Source organism: Agelaius tricolor, unplaced genomic scaffold (genome assembly GCF_023055355.1).
Source record: "Agelaius tricolor isolate 1412-34295 unplaced genomic scaffold, bAgeTri1.0.p SCAF_8, whole genome shotgun sequence".
Lineage (NCBI taxonomy): Eukaryota > Metazoa > Chordata > Aves > Passeriformes > Icteridae > Agelaius > Agelaius tricolor.
The window spans coordinates 38,681,983-38,695,060 of NW_027269268.1; the positions used below are offsets into that span (position 1 = coordinate 38,681,983).

At 37.5% G+C, this 13,078-nt stretch overlaps 1 protein-coding gene and 1 long non-coding RNA gene across 7 annotated transcripts in view; both read right to left on the reverse strand.

Moving 5' to 3' along the window:
- The window catches only part of GABRB1 (gamma-aminobutyric acid type A receptor subunit beta1), a 108,636-nt gene that overhangs the window by 90,992 nt on the left and 4,566 nt on the right, over nt 1-13,078 (reverse strand). The window lies entirely within an intron of this gene.
- Nucleotides 984-5,699, reverse strand: LOC139592632 (uncharacterized). Its single transcript, XR_011680071.1, has 2 exons — nt 5,290-5,699; nt 984-1,624 (listed from the first exon to the last, which is right to left on the reverse strand). It is a non-coding gene; the product is annotated as an uncharacterized lncRNA (long non-coding RNA).

Genomic DNA, 13,078 nt, shown 5'->3' on the forward strand with positions numbered 1-13,078 from the left:
AGCATTCAAAGACACTACTCCACGATCTGAAAATGCTGGAAGCAAATCATAGTCACCTAATAAAACACGAAAATACAGATGCAGAAATATATCATACAGAGAAATAAATCCTTCTTTGTGACTCTAGTTCTTATGCTGTGAAATTAATTTAGGTAATTCTTCTTTTAAAATGAAATCAGAAGTAGCATAAAATATCATCCCATCCTGTAGTAATAAATCTGATGGATGTTGCTATTACTGGTCACGTTGAAAAGCTCAGGCCTTTAGCAAGAGAAAATAATATTGCTACATAAAATACAACTGCAACTCTCCAGCTGGCTTAGGAACTGAATCAGACTATCTAGGGTCATAGCCTAAGGACAGCTTTCCTTTCTAGTCCTGGTTCAGGGAAGAACACCACTGCCTTTTACATGATCCCTAGCAACTTCATATATGATGTCCTTGATCATTGTCCTGAGCAGTTTTTTGTTACCAGATAACATTTCTTTGCCTGATTCATACTTTTGACTATGTAAATGTTTAAGTAACTGTGGCCAGGCATTCATACCTCTTTTGGAAGTTACTTTTTTTCAAGTATCTTACTTTTAAAGTTTTTTTTGCTTGGAGAGTGCAGTATACACACACAGTTCTGCTGCTGCTTGTCAACTTTTGTATTCCAACAGATGCAAATACTTGTAGTGGAAAGCAAGGGATAGATTAATGGTGTTTGGAGTATTTTTTGCAACAGATTTTTGTACACTGACAATTTGTTAGCAGCAAATCTCAAGTGAAGAAGACTTCAAAGGATTCTACAAGAAAACCAGGAATACCCATTTGGGAACAGGGAAACATAAAGAAACAATGGCTGCCACAGGTACAGGAAGAACTGTTTATAGAATCTTCAGGATAAAATTAGGATTTCTGCACTGTTTTCATTTACCATTTAGTTCACCAAGGGAATCCATTGATATTTTCCATGGAACACCCTAAAGGGAGACAGAAACTGAGTCATATTTGATTTTATTTTTAAAAATTTGTATCTTTGTGTAGAAGTAGCAAGAAAGCTAAGAGTAAATTTCATAACACTGTTTAATATCATTCTCAGTTGTTGGTACTGTCTGGTTTACAAAATATTTTCTGGAGCAAGGAGGCCATAGAGTAGAGCTGGGAATTTGTTTCAGTTCCAAAGATGATAATATCTGTTCACAATCATGGTAGAGCACTACAGGATTGCTTCTCATCTTTGGGAAGATTTCTATGAATTTTTCTTTGGTTCTGTTTGTTTAGCAATGAAGAGTAAAATGATGCTTTAGATTATTCCATTCCATTTTCCAGTGTTAATACCAAGTCCCTAGCCTTTTGTGGACCTTTATGTTAATGATAATCACTAAATAAATATAGGAATTTAGGAAGCATTTTTCAAGACAGCGTTTCCCCCACCATACTTCGGTCAAAATCCTCCTACTCCAATCCCTAGTTATGGAGCTACCTGAGCAAACACCTCTAGCACTAGAACACCAGTTCTGGCTTTTTATCATTTGAGATACAGCAAGGGATGAGGACAAGAGACAGGAGCCATGGGACAGAAGAATGCAGAGAGCTCTCTTTGGAAAGGATATTTTCTTGGCCATCTTCTTCCATCCTGCTAAATACAGACAATAAAACACGGTATAAAATAAAATTAAATTAAAAAAATTAAAGTTAAATTACATTTTGTATTTCTCTTTAGATTATATTATGCTTACAGGTATCTAGATAGTAGAGATTTAATCTGTTAACAGACAGACAAAAAACCAATTGTTTGGTATTTAATTTTTAATGTTTAATCTCTTCTGAGATATTTCATTGCTCAGACACCATCTTTAATGAAAAATGAAGTTATTTTAAAAAATTTGATTGTACTATGACAGATTATATACAATACACCATCTAGTATTTATATTTCAGTCTGGCATACTTTAGGTACATTATTATCATATTATTTACATATTTCTTCCTGCTGATCCTTTCTGAAATACATTTCACTGATCCTCTGATACACTTTTATCACTTGACTCTGAACTCAAATTGTCAGTAAGACTGTCTGGGTGTATCACGACTACAAAGAAACTGAGAAATTGCCCATGTCTGCTATCAAGGTATTAATCACTCCCTGCTAAGGTGAGAAACATACCCTAGCTTGATGATAGAATCCATTCAGGGAAACATACTGCACACTCTCACCAAACTCAGAAACATGCAGGAGAGAAGATGACTATTTTGGTTTTGTTTCTTTTTAAGCAGTGTTCTTGACCTGGATCTAAGGTATGCCTCACTGTCTGCACTGAAGACTCATACACTATTTGCTTTTCTTGCTTCCAGTGCCATTTCAAAACGTCAATGCTCTCCCTGGAACCAGACAAAAACCATGGAATGCCATCTAAATGACTCTCAAAGTGCAGGCTAATTTCAGCAGCTCCATAAGTAAACTCTAGCCGGGTATCTTCCTAAAAGATACCAGAAGTCCCCCTTCACATCTGCTACACAGGTGCTCTGTTGCTCACATCTATGACAATGAATCAGACACCCTGTGACCTTTCAGCTTTGCTGCCCCTTTGTGCATATCTCATGTGTCAGAAGATATTGAATATGAAAAAAAAAAAAGATTTGCGGATAGCCTACTGCTGCATATTTAATGGAAAACCAAACACTGAGAAAAAAAGCTGGATTGCTGACACTAAAAAATGTGTTTACTTATCTTATTGTAACATATTTTCACTCAGTCTTGCATGAAAATTCATTCTTGGCACTGATGTGGAAAGCAATATAGAAGTTGCCTATCTTTTAGAATTCATACTGTGGAAAATACACTCTCTCCAGGAATTTGATAGTTTCAGGTCTGCAATAATGCCCAGGCTGAGTAGTCAAAGCTTTTTATCTACATCCTTATCTCAAAGATGTTGATTCAAAACTTACTTCAGTCAGAGTACCTAAGAACTTGTTGAGAAATAATTTATGCCAGCAAAGTATCTTGAACCTGTTTACTCCTAGTTCTTTTCACAAACAAATTTAATATATATTGTTTTCCAGGATGACAACCAGAAAGTTGAGTGAATGCAGGAAGTCATGTATTAAAATAAACAGGTTGCAGGTATATTTAGGTAAGATTGCTTAGATGTAAGAACAGGCATGAAAACAGAATTAATAAAATATTATTTATAGTATAAAAAAAACCAGTACGGCTCTGCTGTAAGGAACAAAATTACAGGGAAATGAGGAGGTTTGGGAATGATACATTGAATTGCAATTACTTTCCATCCAACATCTGAAAGACACTTTGTTCTGGAATACATACATATACAGAAGTTCGCTTTTGAAACTACACTTTGTCTGCTTGTCCTCTTTCTTTCATCTGAATATGACTCATCCAATACAGACTAGTTACTGCCAACTCACAATAGTACTGGTGAACAGGAGTTCTGATCTAATGTCAATGTGTAGTGAGAAGTACAACTCCAAAATGGACTACTCCTATGATGTGTAATGGCTTTACACATCAGTTGTTAAGTTTGCTCAGCAACATCTGAAAATATACCTAGGAAGCAGGAACAGAGCCAAGCATGGCCTTCCAGACTGCCTAAGGCAGATCCTTACATAGGCTGGTACTTGCAATGGCATATGATGTGCTGTTTTATTAACTTGAAAGTAATGACCATTGATTTTAAAGATACCATATCAGAGAAAAAAACTTGAGGGGAAAAAAGCACTAATGAATGTAAAACAAAGGAGAAAAAATGACTGGTTTCCTTTTGTGAAAGGCACAGATGTTTATATGTGATACAAAAGTCATAAAATAAACACATGAGAAACAATGTCTTGGAGTCAAGGAGAGCACCCTGACTGAGATAGGGAAGGACTGCTCAACCATGTTCTGATTTCAGACTGGCTTGCAGTAAGAACAGTAAATACACAATGAAAGGTAGGATTCTCCTCACTTAGTGTATGGACAGAGTTAGATAACTTCTCTCATTTCACATTTTACTCTTAACAAATGTATCAGGTTTTGACAGGGACCTAAATATCTCGTCATTCTTGGGTTCTGTCACTCATTCATTATCTTTAAGCAGCTATAACACCAGTTCACTCAGTTATAGGGACTTGTCAAGTGCACAAAAATTTCCAATTGGCACTTATCAGCCATATTACCTTGTGTTGCCTTTGATTGGTCTTTCTCATAGAGACATGGCCAAAAGAATGAGTCTAAGAAGCAATTTTATGCATCAAACCACACTAATATCCATACAGTTTTCAGATGCCTTTACGTTACTTCTGCAATTGGTCTGGTAATGTGATAATGCTTGAATCCTGAGACTAAGAATTGCTAAGTGAAAAAGCGCTCCTTGCTTTGAATTTAAGGAGTAGCATATTATAAAGCAGGGAAAAAAAATCTTTGTCAAGGTCTCATACTGCCTAACTTTAGCCTCCTAACCTTAAAGAAATATCAGCATAGACTTTGTGTGACAGAATTAATAAAGAATGAGATTAGGATACTTCACACAAATTATTTAGACGAGGGAGGAAAACTTTCCTCTTTGTCAGTTTAAGGAACCTGCATTACCTCTTTGGTGAGTAGACTCCTAACAGCTGAAGATATTTGGCACTATTGCACTCAATTCTCATTCCAGCACGTCAGTAGCACTATTTCAGAATTGAAGTACTTGCCCTCCTCATCTACCCAGGAACTAAAACTAGGTATCCACACTCTTTTACCCCTGGGATAGCTGACTTTGAAAGTGCTACTCCCAACACAAGACACAAGAGGCCAAAGGGCTGCAGCTGCAATGCAGAGTTGTCTAAAAGCACATTGGGCCTGGCACTGACAGAGCACCCAGTGAAGTAAGTGTCCACTCTAGAAATAAGAATGGAGGTCTGGGAAGAGTATTTTCAGTTGTCAGCCACACATTTTGCATGAAGGTTATTGTCTGTTAGAGTGCACTAAAACTCTTTCACAAATACCTAAAGAAAAATGTTCTTTCCACAGAGGGGAATTTCTGCTCGTTCTAACTGCCCTGGTAAGTGTGTGGGACAAAAAGCAGAATTTGTGCAAGTCTTTATTGTTTCTTCCTCCTCACATGCCAGCCTTGCAATATCTTGCAAAACACAATATGAGGACTGAGTGATAAATTTGAAAAACTGTCACCTCCCTAATGATTAGCAAAACCCTATGCTTTTGCATGTTGTTATCACATTCCAAAAACTGGGAAAATAATGTCCTGAAATTAGGTAAGGTTAAATAGCCTTCCTAACAGAATAATCATGCAAGTTCCTTACCTGTTCTGTTAATCACAAGAAATAGGCATTTAGTGGCATCAAACACTAAACAGAAAGAAAGAGAAAGCTTCATATTTTGATGTCTGATTCTTCTGACAAATGACTATCATTATCATCTTCTCCTGTGAAACCATCTGCAAACAATATATTCTTAAATATAAGAGTGAATATGTAAGCTAAATAAATAATGAATACACGAAGACTCCCCAAGGCAGCACAGAATCGTACGTGCTTTGAAAGCTAATGCTGACAAAGTATGCATGATGCTGTGTGGTATTCAGAAACTTCTCTTTATTCTTACATTCACTGTGTTCATCTGGAAACCTACTGTACTGGGCAGAGTACTGTGATGAGTGAAGTTAAATTCACAGTTGCCTCTTGATATATCACAATATGTCATTCAGCAATACCACTGGGGAAAATGTAATTACTATGCAACATCTTGTGCTTTCTTGGGATTGCTCACTAGGTAAGTAAGAAATAAATTCCTGTCAGGACTGCAGGAGTATTGTTGTAGAGATGTAGGAACAGACCAGCTGGGTCACAAGCCCTGATGCTGTGTTGAAATAACTGGTCACAGGGGATATATTCTTTTTTAGCTGCAGGCTGTATGCCTTTTCTTTCCACCTGAGTGTGCAGAAACTTGCTCACTGTTCAAATGAATGCTCATAAATGCATTTAATTCCCATAGTATCCCTGAAAGGTAGAAATCTTAACAGAGAAGCAACTGAGGTCCAGAGAAATGAAACAAACCAATCAAAAAAATCCATGTAAGGACAGAAATTTACAGTTTGGTTCCACTTGATATCTCTCCCCTGAGACTCTTTCCTTCCATAAAGCAAACAACATATAACCCCTGTAGGCACTGATCTCCTGCTGAAAGCAAGAGTGAAATCTAAGACACTGGCCTCCAAAACACCTTCTGAGCATGACCCAAGCCACCTGAATTACTGCCCTTTTCTTTGGAATAAGGACCTCCACTCACAGCTTTGTTCTGCTACTACAATGATTGTTGTGATTACCAGGAGGAAAAGGCATTAACACCCACATATTTCCCCAATTTCAGTAAAAATTCAAAGCTCCTATTATGGATCTATTTTGATTTCTTTATTTTAAACTCAAATATGCAAATAAAATCAAAGGTACCTACAAAGAACAGAAGAGATTCCCACTTGTGACTTCTAAAACTTGCATGCCATTCTGATAATGTGGTTGTGGGTGTGAATAATAAAAAAGAAGATGCATAGGTAGTTGTTTATGTTCATTTTGTTTTCACTGGATCTGGCTCAGCATAGACTAAGGAGACTGAGGTCTCAGATTACTCTTGGAAAGACCTGATAGCTTCTTATACCAATGTTTAAATTATACCATCATAGAATGGTTATGGGTGGAAGGGACAACATCACCTAGCTCCAACCTCCCTGCCACAGACAGGGACAGCCTTCACTAGACCAGGTTGCTCAGAGCCCCATCCAACCTGGCCTTGGACACTTCCAGGGATGGGACAGCCACAACTTCTGGGCACCTGTTCCAGTGCCTCACCACCCTCACAGGAAAGAATGTCTTCCTAATATCTAATCTAAACCTATTATCTTTTTGTTTAAAGCCATCAACCATTGTCCTGTCACTACATGCCCTTGTAAAAAGTCCCCTCCATCTTTCTTGTAGGCTGCTTTAGGGACTGGAGGCTGCAATTAGGTTACCCATGGTGTCTTCTCCAGGCTGAATAATCCCAATTCTTCATATAATAGCTGCTCCATCCCTCTAACCATCTTGGCGATGGTTAGAGCAACTCCTCTGGACTTGCTTCAACGAGTTCATGTTCTTCCTGTGCTGGGGACCCCAGAGCTGGACACAACACCCCAGGTGGGGTCTCACCAGAGCAGAGCAGAGCAGAGGGGCAGAATCCTCTCCCTCCCCTGCTGCCCACACTGCTCTGGATGCAGCCCAGGACACATCTGACTTTCTGGGCTGTGAGTGCACATGGCTGGGTCAAGTCCAGCCTGTCACCCAACAGCACCCCCAAATCCTTCTCAACAAGGCTGCTCTTGATCTGTTCATCCCCCAGCCTGTGTTGATACTAAGGATTGCTCCAACCCTTACTTTAAACACTAAGCTAGGATGCATGAATACAGCAGCAGGAAAATAGTAAAAATGCTTCAAGGAAAACCAAGCTGTCTGCAAACCAAGACTCTGCAATGACAGAGAATATATTCCCATGAGGGTAACAGACTTCTTGTTGTTTTCTCAATTGCTCATTTTCATTCTTTTTTGCATTTTGCTTCTCAGAGGCATCACCATAACAATTAAACATTTTGAAAAGTTTTTTCTTGATGTCTGTGTGTTCAGAGCAGTTTGTCTTGAGTTTACACATTACTGGCAAATTTTTTTCCAAGAAAATGCAGTTACTGCAGGAAAGTATAATCACCTTAAGTAAGGTTTGTTTGACTCATTACTGATGCAACTTCACTGATTTTCAGAGGAACCTAACCAATGAACAAGGTGAGCCGAGCACGCCAATGCTCCACGTGCTCCAGAGAAGCCATTTGGAGCTGATATTCTGAAGTGGAAGAACAGCTAATAAATGGGATCAATCTTTTCCCTACCAAGATGGCAAATGTATTTTTCTTGACTCAAGAGCAGATAGATAAATATAAACCTTAGCTAATAAAGTATTTCAACCAAAGTGTATTGGTTCAAAATTGCATTTGGCTTGCTGTTGCATAAAGTTTGTCCAGCTTCTTGCTCCAGAGTTCTTGAATATTGCAACATGTTGTACTGATCACTTCTGTTTACTGGAAGTTACACGAAATACTGACTTTCCATTTTTTTTGACTAAAAATTGCAAAATTATGCATACTAATCAGTTTAACAGATTCATAATGTTTTAAGTACAGAGCTCCATGTTTTTAAATTCCTTTCCATAACACTGTGCTGAATTCTTCATCACTGTAATCACTTAGATGAGAAAAAAACCAGCACAACAATTGCTTTATTGCAAGCTCCTTCTAGCCCCACAAACATCCTTGAAAAAAAAAACAAACAACTATGCAATTCATAAAAAATGTTGCCTGCATTGTAAAAGGTTCTAAATAGAAAAAATATAAAACTATAAAAAATAATCTACCACAGTACTGCTGTTTTAAATCTGTCGAAAAGAATTAGCCATTTGTCATGACAGCAGCTTGACCTGATGGGCCCTGCAGAGCAGCAGTGAGATCAGAGGGTCCCTGCTGAGCCAGCAGTCCTTTCCAGGCCCTGATGCTGTTCCCTGGCACAACAGGTTGTCCTCAGCAACACCGCTTCCACTTAATTGTTCTCTATGATCTGGAGCACCTGTTGCCTAGATTTTCAAACAGCAACTGTGCAAAAGTCATTGAAACCATGAGGTTCCACAATAAGCCCAGGTAATAAGCTTGCCTGAGTAATATGTCAGAATCATCTGCAGATTAATATTTAACTTCAGAATTTACAGGTGGCCGTCAATCGCATGTTTTGTTCCCTTCATAGGAAATTAGTGACAAAACTGCACTGCCTATGAAATGTGCTAATGTGAATGAAGCCTCCAAACCTCATCCATCTCCCTCCTTGACCAGTGTATTATTTTGATCAGTTAATGGTTTACAAAAAAACACTGATTAAGGAATGGATAAATCATAACGAAGAACACAGGACAGGAGGGTATAATTCCAGTCTCGGTTACTCTCTCATGCTGTTGAAGAGCAACAACACAGAAAATTAAAAAGAAACAAAGGTTTTAAAATTATGTAAACTGGAGAGCTTAACTGCTCCTGCAAGCTGCTGAGTAAACTGTTGAGCTGGTGGGGATATTATGTACTGCATTTTAGTGGTATAAGAAATTTTATTGGTGAGCATATTAATTGAAAACATGGGACTATCAGCATCTAGGCCACTTGGATGGGACAGCAGGGCACTGCAGTAATTAGTGCTTACAGAAGCTCCTTACCTGCTTGTGTACCTTTGTACACAAGCACAAACACATCTACATGCTTTTGACTTCTATTCATGTTACTTCAGTTACACTTACGAGGCTCTTGAGGTTAAAATTATGCTACAAAATTAACTTAATTCCTCTTTTAATATGATTAAGATCCTGCATAATATTTAGACACCATTTATGTGTTTCAACAGTTTTAACTTTGCTAACTCTTCAGTTCTTTCTACAGGCAATTAAAAAAGACATGACTGAAATTCTTCCATCTCAGTCAAATGGATTGATGAGTTTTAATGGAGAACATTTATTCCAACCTTTAATTAAGTTTGGCAGTCTGAAATCATTAATCTATGCTTTGAAACTATGTACTGTAATGTGAGCATTTAAAACCATACAAGTCAATCTTGTTATAAGGTGGATGTCTGAGTAATAATACAGCTTTCTAGAAGCTGTCTTTGAATCTTTTAAATTATCTTTCCTTAGTTCATGACATAAACCATTAAGGATTTGCCCCAACAGGGGATGAAGTCAACCTCAGTGTGACACTGCTTTGGACAAAAGCAACCATTTAACCTTGCAAGGTTATTGTAAAAGTTGATAGGCAAGAAATCTGATCTACATTTTCCATCCCACGTAAACCTTAACACAGTTGTTGCTTAAAGAAAGAATCAACTGCATTATCTGGTGTTATTCTGCTAGATTATTCAGTGACTCCTACGACCAATTTCCTTGTGAGCATATTTGCAGTAGTTTAGTCTTTGGGGTGGAAATAAATTCATTTTAATATGTTTTTTGGAGCACTGCCAGAGTTACAGGGATTTTTTATGTGAGAGAATTCTACAAGCATGAAAAGTGCATACCTTGAGATTCTGGGTTCTCTTTCTAGAAGAAAATAAAGAGCATTAAAGTATAAAATCTTTCCAGTGGCCATCTTGGCTACTTGTCAACATCTGCCAGAAGACCTTATAGTTATTTTTTTGGCCTTTACTGATGCTTTAAAGTCCAGCACACTCAAGATGGATGGGAGAGAAAAAACTACCGAGAATTCTCCCAAGCAGCTGCTGTTTAGAATACAGTGATCAACAAAACACATCGGTTGGGGATACCTCTAAATAAAGCCAATCTCTGGGTTTGATTTAACAGTTTGAACTGCTGTCACAGAATACCTGGTATCCTGTGAACAGGAACAGGTCTTTCTGGTAATAGCTTTTCAGGTTGTCACTGTTCCTCCACTGAGGTTCCCCCCCTTTTCCAACCTCAGGGTGAACTAGTGGTGTGAGTGTTCCCTCTCTTGGTTGCACAGCTTCAGCTTCAGGTCTGTACTGAGCTGCAGTTGGTAGATAATTAATTATTATGGCCTAGAGGAGGTATGGAACTTTTCAAGCAATAGAGTACAAAGTAAAGCTGATTATAAAAAAAAAAAAAAAAAAGACTATGTTTTGCAGGCATTTGAAATGCATACCTTGAATTTCCTTATTCAAGAAGAAGAATTCTTAGTTTGGAAGGTTCTGATACTCTCTTTCAGAAGTCAGATGTAAAATCCAAAATCAGAAGTAAATGGGAAATGCAATTGTGGAAAATGTGAAAGCTTTATTAAATATCCACTTGTCCTGTCCTGCACACAAGAAAATAAATATAAAATTTAATTTTATGGATTTATTTTTCATTTTTTAGAAAGAAGTTAATTTAGGAGAATAGGTCTTTTTGAGTTAATAATTTGTGTTCCATTACTACACAACAACTTGGCACTGTGAATGTTTCCAAAGGTTTGTACCACTGAACTGTAGGACTTGTGCACATTAACAGATGCCCAGCTGGATGTTTCCACAGTCACAGCAGTCATGTTATTTGATGCACATACACTAAACAGGCAGTGCCAGGGAAATCCTTTCATTTTCCCTTCTACACAACTAAAAAGCCTATCTCTTTACAGGCATACCTCTTATTTGATGAAATCCTACAGACCTCAAACTGGGTGCTAAAGATTCCACTACTAAAGGAGAGGGTGTCACCCCTTTAATTTCATAGGCACCATTACGATATGATTAACTCTCTGTTGTGGGAGTCAGGAGAGTTGCATTTGTGGGGAACTGTGAGTTTAACATTAGACAAAAAAAATACATATTTTCTAAAGGGCATTCACAGCTAGTTTGTCTAAGCCTTGAAATCAGAAAAGTATTGTACCTGTCAGCCTAAAGGAAAATGTGGACTACAGCTTATATCAACCCTGAAGCTGGTCTCAATTTTGTTCGAGGTTTAAAAAATTAAGATATATCAGATTTCTGGATCTTATGAGACAACATTCACATTACTGCTTTATAAGTTTTGCCTGTTTATCAATTTTGTTGAATAAATGCTTATTCTTGTCAAATCAAAAACGATCCAACAAAACATCCACGAACAGTGACCCAGTCATTTAACCTCAAGCTGCCCATTTCTACATTCATTCCACATTTCACTCTCTAATATAATTACTCCTGTTTGGAATAGACAGTGATGAAATGATCTGGCCTTTATGTATTATTACTTGATTAGTTTTTCCATATTTGCTGAAAAAAAAATAAAATCAGTTACTGAACATTCTTATTAATATTGAAGTGTCTCTGCATCTCCTTCATGCTCTTTAGGACAGTTGCTATATAACAAAAAAGTATTTCTCCTTTCTTCTTCTGCACTACAGCTAAGTAAATTTTCATTAATAATTATTAGGCTTTATGACTTTTCAGAAAAAAAAAATAAGTGTAATCTAATTAGTTTAATATGAACATCTTCTGGTAAATATATTTAGACCAAGGATCATTTATTATCATTTGTGTTTCCACACTGGCTGGGGCTAAAGGAATTTTTGACATTTTAGTTCTATATAAACCAGACTTACGATTACAAAAAATGAGACTTGGCTGCTGTGATGCAAAGAGTATGAGATGGGGCTCATAATGGCAATTTGGTTCCCAGGATTTATTTCCTATGTTGAGACTGACAACAGCCACCATGCTAAATTCTCAGATACCTAATCGAGACAGGAAGGAGGAATAAGATGTGTGAAATTCTGGCTGCTCCAGTAAACACAGCTTAAGTCTTTCCCAATCTGCAAAAAGTGTCTTAAGATAACCTCCATCCATGTACGTAAAGTCCTTCTACCATTTCTGGAGTTGGGATCTAATGCATGAGCAGTGGCCTGCCAGGATTAATGGTCAAACTTTCAGTGCCTTGGTTCTAAGCATTACCCAGCTCAAGTGTTAAAGCCCACAGATTCAGATTGTCTTGGCTAAACATCTACCGGTGTAGGATGCCACAGCCACCTGGGCTAACATCAACCCTAAAGTAAGGGGAAGGCCTTTGCTCTTCTAGGCCCTGGATGCTTCTGTGGCAAACTGGAAAACTATATACATATATATACATAATAAATACATATATGTTTATGCAGTTGGCTTATTTAATTATCCACTTTACAAAAAGTATACAAAAAGTCAGTGGTTTAAGCTATATAAATTCTTTCTGGGGCAAAAAGACGTTACCCAACAGGTTGGAATGTTAAATAAACTAATCCCCGTAAGATTTGTGGCTTATTTGGGAGATCAGATAAATGTAAGAGCCTTGAATACAATTTTAGAGAAGCTAAAGAATTATACATTCTTTCCATGACTTCATTTACCTCTTTTTGCTGAGACATGAAACCTTCAGTCTGTGATCACAGAAATCACATCACCATCAATGTAAGATCAGTATGGTAGGTCAGGAACAGTGTTCCCAATATAAAATAAAGGGATTTTTTCCTTTTTTTTCTTTCCTCTTCGGTATCTTTTTTTAACTACTCTATAAAAGGTTCTTTAT